Here is a 14348-nt window from a genome sequence, read left to right as displayed (position 1 = left end):
AAATGAATGGAACAGAGCAAAAGGAGCTGAGGAAAGGATGTTCAGCAATGCATCGGTGTGTCAGGTAGAGTTCAGAAAGCTGAGCATAAAAGTGATGCTGCAAAAAAACTGTACTGATGCCATGTGTAAAAAAGGCATTTCTGTGACCAGGACCTGCAAGATGGGTCAGGCTGCTTGGGCTTGGTCTAAGAGTATTTTTATGCACATCTCTCGTTGGCATCCAGGCTGCTCTGAGTGAAATTTCAGTGTTGTCATTCATGGAAAACATCTTTGTGTCAGTGTCTGGGCTCTAATAATAGTCCCTGCTGTTTGCTGGTGTGGGCACGTGTGGTTCTGGAAGGAATGGTTCTGTGAGAGGGTGGTTATTTCACACTCTGTAGCTCCCTTTTCTCCTCTTTTTGCTCCATTAGCACTCGAGATAAAAAAAAAAAAAAAATAACAATTTCCCACTTCAACAGTTCAGAGCTCTCTTGGTTTGATTGCTGTTATCTCAGTGATATTTTCTCTTGTACCCCAGGTGTGCTGCTGAAGGAATTTGAGTCCCGTCATGCTGATGCTGCATGAAAATCTGCTCCTTGATTTGCCTTTTTAGGTGAAAGGGGTTTCCAAGAAAAATGGGCTTTCCATATATTGTCTACTTAAATTACTAAGCAGCAATAATTAATTATTAAGCAACTGACTGCACAAACACCTATTATCACAATCTGGTGAAAAATGAAATCTTTCAACTAAAATTCTTCTAAAAAGAAAAAGGATAAAGTCCTTCAGTACAAAAGGAAAGTGGGCTCCCAGGAAACCATGGCACAAACAAGAAGTAGCAAAAATTGGGAAAAAACAAGCAGGAAAATTGACAGTCTTCAGCAGAGGAGTGCAGTTTGCCTTCTAGACATGCTACAGAAAAATATGAATATCCAAATGAAATTACTAAATCCAGAGGGGAAAAGAAGCCTCCAGTCTGCTCCTGTTTTCCAGGAGTTCAGGGTTCAAGCATGTGAGATCTGTTGACTCCACCAAATGATTTTGGGAGCTGAGGAGTTTGGGGATCATTCAGACATAAAATTTCTGCCTCGGTCATCCCTGTGGGTGTGCAGACACGGTGACCAAGACAGGATACACAAAAGTAAATCCTCTGTGTTCTTGAAGGGTTGGTTCTATATTAAGGCTTTTGCTGTCATAAAAATGTTGTAACAAGAGCAACAAAATCTCATCAGCTAAAGCTGACCACAATTATTAAGCAAAAGCTCTATGTGACCATTTAGTTTTTAAAAACCCTCACGTCTCAGCCTCAGCATCAGTTTTTCGGGATGTGCTTTTGAAAGAGTTGTGGCAGGTGAGTTGCAAGTCAGAACAGCTCAAGGGTTTGATGAGAGAGACATGAAGAAGGAGAAGAAAGGATAGAAAGATGCTTTTTAGTGAAATAAAAGATACCTTCATCATTCCAAGTCTTTACGAGTGATTAATAGAAACCTTACCTCCTATTTTTAGGAGCTTATTGCAGTTGTTATTTGGTGTATCTTGTACTGAATCACAAAGACACAGGCATGAGGGGTCTCTCCACCTCTCACTCAGCTGGGCTGGAATCATTGGGGCATAATCAACAACTTCTGAAACCTCACTTCTCATCAGTTTTCCCCCTTTTTGGTAGCAGCCTTGAACAGTTGTTGCCATGCAGCCACAGAAGAAGAAATATTTTCTACCTGAGAGGCATTTAATCAGGCTTGAGGCACTGCTCGAATCAGAGCTGTTTGGTCTGTGTTTGCAGAGAAAGAGAGAAGAGCTGCAGCTTATAAATTCATCTAAAAATCAGGTGAAGTTTCTCCCAAGTGGAGCAAAGAAGTGGCTCCAGCCTCAAAGAGCTTGCCTGAGGAAAAGAAAATAACTCCACAATACACCTGAAAATACTTTAAAGTAGATGTTGAAGTGATAATATTTCAAAATGGACATCAAGTCCATGTCCTGTTAACTTCCAATAGCTATGGGCTAAGCTTTTACTGGAAATCACAACAGCACACAGCTCTGAGGAATTCTTACAAAACAGAAAGTCCTGAACTTGAGTTTCAAGGAAGAAAAAAGCCCAGCTGGAAAACAGATAAAGCAGAATAGTCACGTGTAAGTTGGACATCCCAGGGTATCAAAATCAATTCACCCAAACTTCTGTAATTATGACTGGGGGGACATTTGCTCAAGGTAGTAAAAGGGAGGACAGAATTGTGCTTTCAGGGCTGTGTTTTAGACCACAGAGCCATTGAGTGTCCAGCTGGAGGAAAAACAAAATGATGGAGCTGAGATGTGGAAGAAAAACGCCAGCCTCATCCATCTGCCCCTGTGAGCAGTGCAGGATTTGGCCTCCTCTCATGCCTGAGAGGTGTCAGCACAAGCTGAACCTGAAGCCTGAGTGATGTTTTTCTTGACAAGCTGTGTTAACATCTCCTCCTTTCAGACAGATTTAGTCATGTTCCCAGGAGCAGAGACGGCGCTGAAAGCCTGCAGGAGGTTTCTGTACCAGCCTTACCCTTGAACTGCTTTGTGGAAAGGCACCAGGGCTTTCTCAGAAGCTGATGGGACACAGAACACTCAACTTCTCTGAAAGCCAGAGATTTTCATAGAGCAGTCACAGCGTTCCCTTTATGGCTGTCCTGGTCATTGCTGATTTTTTTCCAGGAGTATTTGTGTGTAAACTCTCCGTTTGTCATGCCAGACCTCTCCCCCTACCTGCAACTTTTGTGACAGTGTCACCTGCAGAGCAAATTGTACAGCATCCCTGGTAGAATCCAGCAGGGATAAATCTGGTTAAAAAAAAAAGGAAATTTTGTTTCCAAACAGATCCTTTGGAAAGAAAAAATGATGGATGGAAAAAAAGCCTCAAACCATCAGCAGGACTTTAGGAAAATATATATTTCAAAGTTTGCCAGAGTGTGGCAGTGGTCCTTTAGCAAAGGGAAACACAGTTAAGTTTCAGGCTTCACTGCGGAGGTCAGCTTGGAAGAGGACCCAGACAGCACCTCACAGGGCACACTCAGGATTCAAAACAACCTTCGAGACAGCAATTAAATAAAAACATGCTAAAACCCCAAAAATCACTGCAAAAATCTACAGTAGCTTGACCTGAGGTGTGACAGAAATGAATTGCTAAAAAAACCTTCCAAGGAGGAGCAGTTTAAAGGACGCCTTTGACACTTTTCACAATTAAACTGTTTTCATAAACACCTCATATATCTCCCAGGCTGCTTTGGATGTGCTGCTGCTGAGTGATTCCGCAGTCATTAATGGATTGCAAACCCTCCCTGCCCCCTGCAACCACTGTCGGATAATTAACGACTCAGTACCTTTCCAGGACAATCCCCTTCTTTGAAATATGCCTTGGAATGCACCACGTTGGAGCAAGGGGCAGAGATGGAAGCCATCGAGGGTTGGGTGCCTCACTGCCTTTGGAGCTGGGGGGAGTTCCCATGGAAAATCTGCCTTGTTTACAACTCCAGCTCTGCTGCAGGGGCACTGCTTTGGCAGGAGCTCTAAAGCTGAGAGGCAAACACAAGCTCAAGATCCATCTAAGGGCTTCGTTTAAAGCTGTGACCTTGGAAATGTCTGTTCAGCCTCTGCCTGGAGGCACCGGGCATGCTCCACTCCCATGGATCAAGGGACAGCGGGACAGGAGCTGCTGCCTTGTTTACAACTCCAGCTCTGCTGCAGGGGCACTGCTTTGGCAGGAGCTCTAAAGCTGAGAGGCAAACACAAGCTCAAGATCCATCTAAGGGCTTCGTTTGAAGCTGTGACCTTGGAAATGTCTGTTCAGCCTCTGCCTGGAGGCACCGGGCATGCTCCACTCCCATGGATCAAGGGACAGCGGGACAGGAGCCACTGCTGCTTGCACCTGGCCTAGGGATCTCTTTGCTGACCCAAATGGTTCCTCTGGATTTTATCCAGAGGTTGTTGCATGTCAAATGGAGAGATGCTGAGATCTGGGAGTAGGTGTTCCTTTGTCTGTGTGGCTCTCCTAACACTTGGGACGCGGAGGAGGGAGGAGAAGTAGTGAGATCAAGCTGTTTGCAAAAATGGCTGGAAATCAAGATAAAGATTTGCTGGGAGAGTAAGACAGGGGAGCAAAAAGCTCTTCTTGGAGCAGGGGAGTGAGGGGTAAGTGGTTTGGTTGCTGCTCTTCCAAGAGGAGGCTGTGTTGGACCCCAGTTGTGAAGAGGCTGCACTGTAACAGTGAGCACACTGAACTCAGCTTGGGTTATCCTATTTCTCCTTTTGGTCACTGCTCTCAAAAACTCTCTGATGGCTTTGTAGGGAGGAGGATGTGGCTCCAACAGTCGTACAAAGAGCCCCATGTGTGCTCCCGAGAGGTGCTGCCACTGCCCAGGGAGTGTCTGAGGTGAAGGGGAGGGTGCTGCAGACCCAGGGTCAGTGTCAAAGAGAAAGAATCGCTGAACTTGGAGCCAGGTCCACAGCCAGCCTGCTCATTTGAAGGTAAAGTGGTCATTAGTTCCATGAATGGGATTCACAATCGCTTCTGGGTGTGTGCAGAGCCCTGAGACAAAAGGGTTACTCTGCTGAGTGTATTTGCAAGTGGTTACCTTGGCTTTGGGGTGGGATGTGCTTGGAAGATACTCTGTCCACATTTAAAATGAAGCACTGACAGGTGGCATGACCTGAACCACTTCTTTTTTTTTCTCAGGATGAAAACCCAGTGGAGAGCTTTCCTAAGAAGAAAATATCTGAAATGCATCTGCTGGAACCCCTTGCCTTCCCAGATGGGAAGGACAGCCTGTACCAGTCAGCACCTAAGCCCCACTCACTTGGTCTCTGCCAGTGGGATTTGGGAGAGAACTGGAAAAGTAGAAAACTTCTGAGTTAAGATGAAGACAGTTTAATATGTAAAGTAAAAGCCACATTCACAAGCAAAGCAAATCCTGGAATCCATTCCCCACTTCCCCTGGACAGGCGGTTGTTCAGCCATCCCTGAAAAGCCAGGATCCTTCACCTTTAACAGTGACTTGGGGAGACAAATGCCATCACCCTAAACTGCAGGAACTCACACCTTCTGATCAAGGAATCAATAGGATTATACAGAAGTGTCTTCTTATTTAAAATACCCGTGTGTTCACACATCTCACAACTTTGATGTGATACCTTGCTTACACATTCTACGTACTTACACATTTCACTTGCTTATCTTATACTACTTATACACGAACACATCACTCTACTTATGCATTTTCTTACTTACGCTTTTTACAACTTCTACATAACAGAACTTACCCATATTATACTACTTACACACTTTACTTACTTATACATACTTACACATCTTACAACCTTTTCATGATACTCTACTTATACATTTTACAACTTACCCTGCAACTGCTGTGCATGAAATTTCACACTGCTTGATTGGTTTCTCTATTCTGTCCATGAGTTCCACACACACTTTTCTGATAATATGATTGGTTTTAATCCAGTGCAGCACAGCCCTTTTTTATCTATTCCTTGCTGTCTTGATATTTAGTTTTTCAGCTTCTTCTTTCCCAGTTTAGCAGAGTTTACCTTTCAGTCCTTGATGAATTCCCAAGGGCTCTAACAGGTGGGGCTCCTTATCCAAGCAAGCAGAGTCAAGATGATGACAGCAACAAAACCCATCCAGTGATCAGCAGCCAAGTTAGTCCAGGAGAGCCAACCAACAAGACAGCAAAGACCAGGGAACAAGTATAAACCTATCTCACCTCTCCCCTCAAGCCTTCAGACTGGAGCTTAAAAACCCTCTTGGGGCTGATGTGCTGCAGCTGAAGTTGGAAAGGCCAGGTGAAGCTGGTGAGGGTAATTCCAGCCTGATCCCGCTCTGAGGGCTCTGGTAAAAATAACTAAAAATGGTTTGGCTGGGGCACACTATCAAGGTTCAAATACTTTACAACACCTAAACACCCACCTTCCTTCATCTGCTCCCATCTCCAGACTCTGAGCATGATGCTATATGGTATGGGACATCCCTGGGATCATTTGGGGTCAGCTGTCCTGGCTGTGTCCCCTCCCAAATCTGTGTGCACCCCCAGCCCACTCATCAGGGCAGTGGGGTGAGAGGCAGAAAAAGTGTAATTTCTTCTCAGCAATAACGAAAACATCCTTGAATTATCAGCACTGATTCCAGCACAAATCCAACCCACAGCCCCACACTGGCTACTGTAAAGAAAATTAACCCTACCCCAGCCAAAACCAGCACAAGCAGTGATTCCTTTATCACACCCTTTTATTGCAGTGATCCGAGTTCAGCTGTGAGGAGGTGAACAGTGAGGAAAAGGTCTGGACTTCCAAAATAGAGACACCTAGCCCTGCAGTGCCTGGCATTTTAGGAAAGAGAACATGAAACCCCAGTACTTTAAAAAGCAGGTGGTGAGAAGGGCAGTGGTGTGAGAAAAAAATGCGCTTGGGTGTCTCTTGGTTTTGAGGAATGAGAGGCTGATTCTCCTGCCAGCTACAGGCAGAGCTCCCTCAGTTGTTTATTCTGAGCTCTACCTCCATGGATCGAGCTGTACTTCTTCCCTCTTGCAAGTGGCCAGCCACGGAGCCTCATGGATCTTCCCTGATGTTGGTCAGGGCATTGGAATGGCAATCACAGCATTAATGTGACCTGCAAGTTTTCCAACCCAAACGTGAGCACAACCCAAGTGAAAGGAAAGCTGCATCTCAAGGGCTGTGTTCAGTTCCAGGCTCTCAGGGCAAGAGGGACCTTGAGGGACTGGAGCATGTCCAGGACAGGGAAGGGAGCTGGGAAGGGGCTGGAGCCCCAGGAGTGGCTGAGGGAGCTGGGAAAGGGGCTCAGGCTGGAGCAAAGGAGGCTCAGGGGGGACCTTGTGGCTCTGCACAAGTCCCTGACAGGAGGGGGCAGCCGGGGGGGTCGGGCTCTGCTGCCAGGGAACAGGGACAGGAGGAGAGGGAACGGCCTCAGGCTGGGCCAGGGCAGGCTCAGGGTGGACAGCAGTAGGAATTTCTTCATGGAAAGGGTGGTCAGGCCTTGGCAGGGGCTGCCCAGGGAGGTTTGGAGTGCCCATCCCTGGAGGTGTCCCAGGAAGGGCTGGAGGTGGCACTCAGTGCTCTGGGCTGGGGACAAGGTGGGGATCAAAGTTGGGATGTGATGACCTTGGAGGTCTTTTCCAACATAAATAATTCTGGGATTGTTTGATTCTGTGAAGGTGCCCCACACGGGTGTCACCCCCCCATGCTCCAATGGGTGTGCCAGTGCAGGGACACCTGTGGCTGAGAACTGAGCTGTGATGGGAAATACCTCGCTGTGCCATTTCGGGGCTGATGGAGCACGCTGCGAACACGAGCCTGTCTGAACATAGATGGCGCAACAGTTTAACTAATCACTGCTAATTCCAGCGCTGTGCATCTCCAAACTGCCCTCCTTGAACTCTGTGTCTGCACAGGCACAACTGCCCCAGTCTGAAAAGTGGCAAGGTCACCTCTAAATCCACAGCAGGTCCAGCCAGAGCAGCGTGTCTGACCACACCCTTGAGACCCGAGGCTCTGCCTGACCACAAGCCTGTTCATCTATCCCACTCCTGCAGACACAGGAGTGAAATAAGTGTTTAAAATCCAGTGAGAGGTTGCCAGAGCCCTCAAACCCTTCTCATTCCTCACGGCAATTAAGGGATTTTGCCTTCATACTCACCCTGTGATAGGGAAAGCATGCATTCTCCTTTTACCCACTGTAAACAGATCTACAGGATTAAGTGACTGGAACAAGGTCATGCAGGAAGCTGTGGTTGGACTGGGAATTTTGGTGTGGGTCTGGCAGCCCTGGCCTGCCTCCCTAGTCATGGGCAGACTGCCTGCCCCAACAAATAAGCAAATTTGCATCTTCTAAGTGCCTATCACATTACTGAGCTCGGGGATTTGCACTGCTGTCTCAAGTTCCTGATTTCTAATAATAGGTCTGTTATATTTTTCTGTGTGTTGAATTTGTGATAATAAGAGATAATAAAAGATACAAAGAGATGATGTTGTATCCCCAGACACTATTTCAATGTGACTGTGCAGTAAGGGTATGAAAACGGTTCTTAAACCAGACTATTATTTTAATATATCTATTTTAGCAAGCTCTAAAATCCAGAAAGGAGCTATAACTAGAGTACGTATCTGCACTGAGTCTCACTGTAAATGAATTGGGAGAAGATTGGGTAGGAACACAGCTAAATGAGCAGGGAGATAACACTGTTGGGCAATTCCTTTTTGATTTCCTTCCATTTGGTGCATGTGTGTTTCTTCAGCTGGTGTGTGTCAACATCGGGTATTTCACAACGCGGTTCTTTACCGGTGTGCGTGCAGACCTCTCTCCTTTGATAGCGCGACACCAGGGGTTTGTTTGCCTGCTCAGGCTGTTTGGAGAGTGTCTCATTTGAACAAGGAAGAGGATGCCACAAGCTCTCACTTGTTGACTGGGCAGAAAATATAACTCTGCCGAGGTGGGGCATGGCGGGAAGGAAGAAGGGGCATCATCCAAGGTGTTTATCTGAAGAGCATTCATTCTGCAAGTCACACCTCTTCCCCTAAGAAAAAAGAGATATTTCCTCTATAGTGATGTTTAACTCTTAAGATTCCTGTCCACAATTTTTTAAAGGAAACATGCAGGAAAATTGCCCATTTTACCAAGTTAATCAGGATGGTTTCATTGCACACAAGATCCCTTCTGATGCAAAAGCAGAATGGATGGTGAAACATGCTTGCTTTGTTACTTATAACAACAATTTTCCTCCATTGCCACCTCTGATTTCATTAATGTGGCTGCTGTCCCTGTTTTAGAGGGAATTTTCAGCTGAGGTCTTTCCCAACTGGTTAAAATGTTCTGCTAAAAAAAGTGCGCAAAACAAATCCCGGGGGAAACGCCAGACCCATCCTAAACAAACTTTGCCGAACAGGAGATTAGATTTCAAGTAGTAACAGAGTTTATAATAGAGAGTATTTGCTCTAAGGGTTGCCAAGGATAAGTCATTTCAGGAAGGAGAAAAGCTCACTAGGTAGCGGAATGAATAGCGGAGATCTTGGGAGTATGGGAAGAAAAGGAAACCACCATGAAATGAAGCTGAACAAAGAAAGGGAACACAAATATAGGAAAACAGGCTAACAACTGTGATAGAGATCTGGGTAAAGAGTATTAAACCAAAAATCCACTCGTATTTGGGCGTGTAATTAAGGAAATTTGCTGATCTGTTCTTGCCTTCCATTTGCATGTGCCAGTCATGAGCGTTCGGCCAGCTGAGCCATAACGCCACCAAAACTGCAGGTACCAGTATCTGCAAAATCAAATGGAAAAATCAGTGTTAATGTTAGCACTGCATTGACTTGCCTTTTCCTCCAGCCAGGAAATGGAAACAATGGCACACAACTTTATGTGACCAACAAAACTTCGTTGCCAACAGCAAATAGTCCCAGGGAGCAGTTTGAGAACAATTGATGGATGCTAACTGGGAGATTGCATCACTTTGAGTCACGAAAGCATCGATGGAAATAGACCTGTTGATGGTTATTCAAAGGATAGAAAGTCATGGTGTCACTCTTTCAGCTGACATAAACAGGCAAACACCTTCTGCTGGGGGGCAGTGGGGTTAATGGTGATGTGGAGGGAAGAAAAATCAGAATTTGAAGTATACTGTGAAGGCAAAATGATTGATGGGGGAGGAAACAAGGGGATTTGGAAATCTGATAAGGAAACTGGCATCCCACTTCTGGCTGTGCTCTTTATAACTGCAGAAGTGCTCAGGAATTGGATAGCCCGTTGTTTCACCAGTGTTAGGATTGCTGGCCTGCCCCTTCCTCCCTCGTGGATGAACTTTTTATGGTGTTTACTCCTTTCCAGCACTGCTGCATCACTGCATCATTTTCTCTGCCTCCTCAGATGATGGGTGACTAAAGATAGGAACTCTTTCCTACACAGTCCCTTGGCAGCTGGTAGTGAATGACCCCTGTCCCCTGCAGATATATTTTTGGTTCAGTTATTTCATCATTTGAGTTTTACTAATCCTAAGTCCTATTATCTCCCAGGCTCCTGCTCCCTTCACCTGTGCAGTGACTGTGACTGCCCAGGGGTTCCCTCATTCCAATAGTTTGCCATGATCTGAATTCTTAGAGGGCTCTTGTGCTTTTTCCTCTCTCTCCTCACTCCACTACTTTAATTTCTGTGTATTTCCATTGGATTTCTAATGCCTTTGAAAAACCCTCCTCTGTGATCTGCCCTGCAGCTCTCCTTGCCAGCCCTGCTTTGGAGGTGGGGGACAGAAATGCTGCTCCTGGGGTGTTTTTTGGATTGGTCCTCTCAATGAAAGCTTCAAGAACACCTGGCAAGTGTGGCCAAAATAGTGCTGTTTATTGGTGAGGCAGTGCATACCAGCAAAACACGTGCAATACCTCCCGCCGGTGGCTGAAAAAAAGGAAAACCACTTTGATGAAGTATTAAAAGGTTGGTTTACTTTTACAGTTTCCACAAAAAAACCTCTCTGCAGCCAGAAACGAAAATACCACTCTGTCCACAATGGCAGGATTGACTCTGTTTGACTTCGGGCGTGAAACAGAGGCACTCTGGATCTCACCACCCTCTTTCTTGGTCTCTCTCTTGACTATATAGGGAACTTGGTCAGCTAACTTTGGCCTTGAATCACACCCACAGCAGATGACTAATGCTGCCCTAAACAGAGATTTGTAGGATAAACCCTCATCTTTTCCACTGAATGGTCCTAGTGCCTTTCTCTTGGCAGATGAGGTGCTGGCACTACCCAGAGCTGTAACTCAGGTGACCTTGGCCAGGCCAGTGTCCTCTCCCTCTCTCCCAGCCACTGCAGAGGAAATGGCCAGGCAAGGAAAGCTCTCCTGGCCTGGGACAGCACGGCTGCAATCTCAACCACTTCTCTCCATGGATTATTCACTGCTACCCTCCCTGCTCAGGAGCCTCCCAGGTGGATGATGCTTGTGGGGAATGGCTACAGCATGCTCCTGTGGCTTTTTGGGAAACCAAATAGTGCAAAGCAGGAGTTCTATCCAGCTGGAGAGGCTGGAGACAGGCACGGGAAGGGCTTCAGAACTCTCTGAGGCTTCCCCCCAGCCTGTGGGCAGTGCCACCTTAGCTGGGTTTTGCCCCAGATTTCTTCAACATCCACCTCGTAGTTTCCATTTTTCTTGTATCCAGATCTTTTACTTGTTTGTCCAGTTTTCCACAAATAGCTTAATGCTTGTCGAGTCCCAGCCTTGGAGGGGGAAGGATGGACAGAGCCCTGGCAGAGGACTCACCACCCCTTTTCAAGCCCTGAGCACAGTTCCTAGAGAGGAACCAGGTGGGAAAAGGGAGAATGGATGGACAGCACAACTGAGGTGCCCAGTCAGCAAAGATCCCTGAGCAGCCAAGGGTGTCTCCCAGACACTTCTGGCCCACTTCCCCAGTTAATCTCTTTTCCAGCAGTGCTGTCACACCTTCCCATTCCCCTTTCTCCCAGCCACCTGAGTTTTCGAGCTCTTTGTGGCCAGGCTGTAATTATTTAAATTGCTCTCCATAGTTACAGGCAGGCTGTAAAAGCAATAACTTGAACCAGTGCCCCAGCCTAGATAATGTGCCCTGGAATCTGAAACCCTGAACTCCAGCACAGGTAAATTTGTTGCTGGCATAGATATGCCACCAAATTTCTGCTGATCCACCAGAATTCCTGAAAAACCTTCTGGTGCATTATTGGGTGTATTATCTCCCGTTTAGTTTTCATGGACAGGGCTGCAGCCATGTGTCCAAAACCTGTGTCTGACCCCTGGGTGGGAGCTACAGGAGAGTGATGTGCGGAAGGGTGGGATTGTTGCTCATTAAAAAAATAAAAAGTCCCTTGAACATACATTCAAACCAAGCATTTGAACTGAAAAAGCGTGAAGAACAAAAAAAAAAAAAAAAAAAAAACAAACAAAAAACCTAGAAAGCCATGGAAGTGTGGCCTGTTCAGAGTTTCCAGCTGTAAAGTGCTTGGAATTCTGACCCCAGCAGGGAAGCTTTGGTGCTGATGGAGGGCACACCTTGTGCCAGCTGGGCTCTGCTCACCTGTGCCAGCCCAGCTGCCAGGGGCTTTGCCAGGAATGGGAGCTTAGGTCTTTTGCCAGCTTGTATAAACGCGTTCCCGACAGAAAAACAATGAAGTTGTTCTTTTTCCCCGCCTGGGAGCCATTAGAGAAAGTCAGAGCACTCCTTTTACAGCCCGGCTTCCCTTTGATGGCCACCTTCCTTATCAGCACAGCTCTGCCAAGGGCTGGAGGTACTCAGGGTTTGGTGTTTGAGATCACAGAGCTCAGAAATGAATGGAAGTGTGTAAGAAGAGGCGGGACAGCCACTGCAGCTTTCCTCGTTTCATTGAGTCAGCGGACACTTTATCCTTAGGCAATGGCAATTAAAAATTCAAATGGGCAGGCAACTCAAGGTGCAGAACCCCATTCATTCTGTGAAACAGCAAGCAAAGACCTGGCTTTTGGGGCTAGATCCACTTGAGGCAGGGCTGGAGGAGCACAGGACTAGAGATGGGGAGGTTGTAAATCCCCCCTCCTGCCCCTCATGGCAGCGAAACCACGCACGAGCTCTGCAAAGTCCTCTCCCATTTTTCACACTCAGTGTTCCAAAAAGCTGAGCTCCAGCACTTCCAGCCCAGCCGGCCGAGAAGGTCGGGGCTGCTCTCAAAAGCTGGGTGTTTCCATACCATGGGTTATGAAAAAGCAGCCCTAACCCAAATCCCCAGCAGGAAACGTTTCTTACTCATGCTCTGCTCACAAGTTACTCTGCCCGGCAGCCAAGCTCATGGAGAGCAAATGCCTCTGCCAGCAGCAGGGATGGGCTCCAGGTGTGAGAGGGTCCGTGGGTTATGAGCAAACACAGCGCTCTCATAAAGGGAGAGGAGCTCAGGAGCTACCAGGCTCAGCCCTGTGGTCCCAGGCAAGCTGCTTTCACTTTGTTTCAGTCTTCCCACCCAAGAAAAGAGAATAATATTTGCTCGCCTCCCTCGCCAGGCTGTTGGGAGATGGCAATGAATGTCTGCACAGTGCTGCAAACACAGAAGGTGTTAGAAAAATGTGGAGCCTTTAGGTTCCAGGCAGCATATTTGAACGTTGCAGGAAAGGGAAATGGGGTGCTCAGACACTTGTGGGGTGAGCATGACAGGTTTATTGCAGGCAGGAATGTTTAAACTCGCAAATACAGGGGGTGCCAAAATGTGCTCATGAGGAGGTGATGGACTGCAGGCACGCCATAAAGCACGGCCCTGCTGACCAGTGGCACTGGGGGGAGAGGTGTATGGCTAACCTGAGTGGGCTGTCACATCTGTCACCCCACCAGCACAGTGATCTGGGGCACGGGATGGTCGGGAGGGGGCTGAGCAGGGGTGAGGGAGTGTGGAAAGGAGGCTGATGTGCCCTAGGAATCACCTCAGAACAGAGCCAGAGCTGAACGGCGGGTGCCACAAGCCCTTGCCTGCAGGCACTCGCTATCAGGGATGTGTGAGAGGTGTTTGTGCTCCTGCAGGGCTGGCGAGGGCTGCAAGTGCCACCACTTCACCGCCCAACGCCGTGCCCTGCGGAGCTGGCACTGCTCCTGTGGGATGTGCTGGCTGCTGTGCTGAGCCCCTAGCCCGCCCTGAGTGTGAGGAGAGGGACAGGAGTCATTCCCTGTCCTGCTTTCCCTGGCAGGGTCACTGTCCCAGCACACTCACAGCCTGAGGGAGCAGAATTTGGTCCGTGGTGTTCCCCAGGGTACCCAGGTTGGACATGGCCATGTGCACGTTCTTCCACGAGTTCTGTGGTGGTGACAGGGATTTCCTGGGGTGGGTGGCACTATTAGCAAGGGGCAGCCCAACAGCCTTGTCCCCAGCCACCAGAGCTCTCCTAAAAGGGCAGAAAATGCTTGGTGGGAAGGGGAGATGCGATGATGCCTCATTGCATGGGGAGGCACCGAGTTGGGCACTCAGAGGGACAGGGAGCAAGCCGGGCTTGGGGCTGTGACAGAACCACTTCCCTGGGCTCAGGGACGAGCAGGACGCTGCTCCCCAGCAGGGCCTGGCAGCCACTGCCTCCCCATGGCAACTGAGACAAACAAACCCCGGGGCTGCAGCAGAGCAATGACTGAAAGGAAAGGGTAAGGGAGCAGCCAAACTATTTTTATATTTCCGAACTACGCAGCAGCTGGTTTTTTTCCTTTTCCATGCTGAATGGTCGTGGTGGTGAGTGTGCTTGCTGGGTGATATCCCCCCTCCTTGCCCTGCTAGCTCTTAGCTGAAGTCTCAGCTACTTGACTGAGAAGGTTCCCGTTTGTGGGTCTCTGGCTCATGTACAGTGTTTGTTTCCCT

This window comes from Corvus brachyrhynchos, unplaced genomic scaffold (genome assembly GCF_000691975.1).
Source record: "Corvus brachyrhynchos isolate BGI_N302 unplaced genomic scaffold, ASM69197v1 scaffold434, whole genome shotgun sequence".
Lineage (NCBI taxonomy): Eukaryota > Metazoa > Chordata > Aves > Passeriformes > Corvidae > Corvus > Corvus brachyrhynchos.
This window is presented reverse-complemented; position numbering follows the sequence as displayed.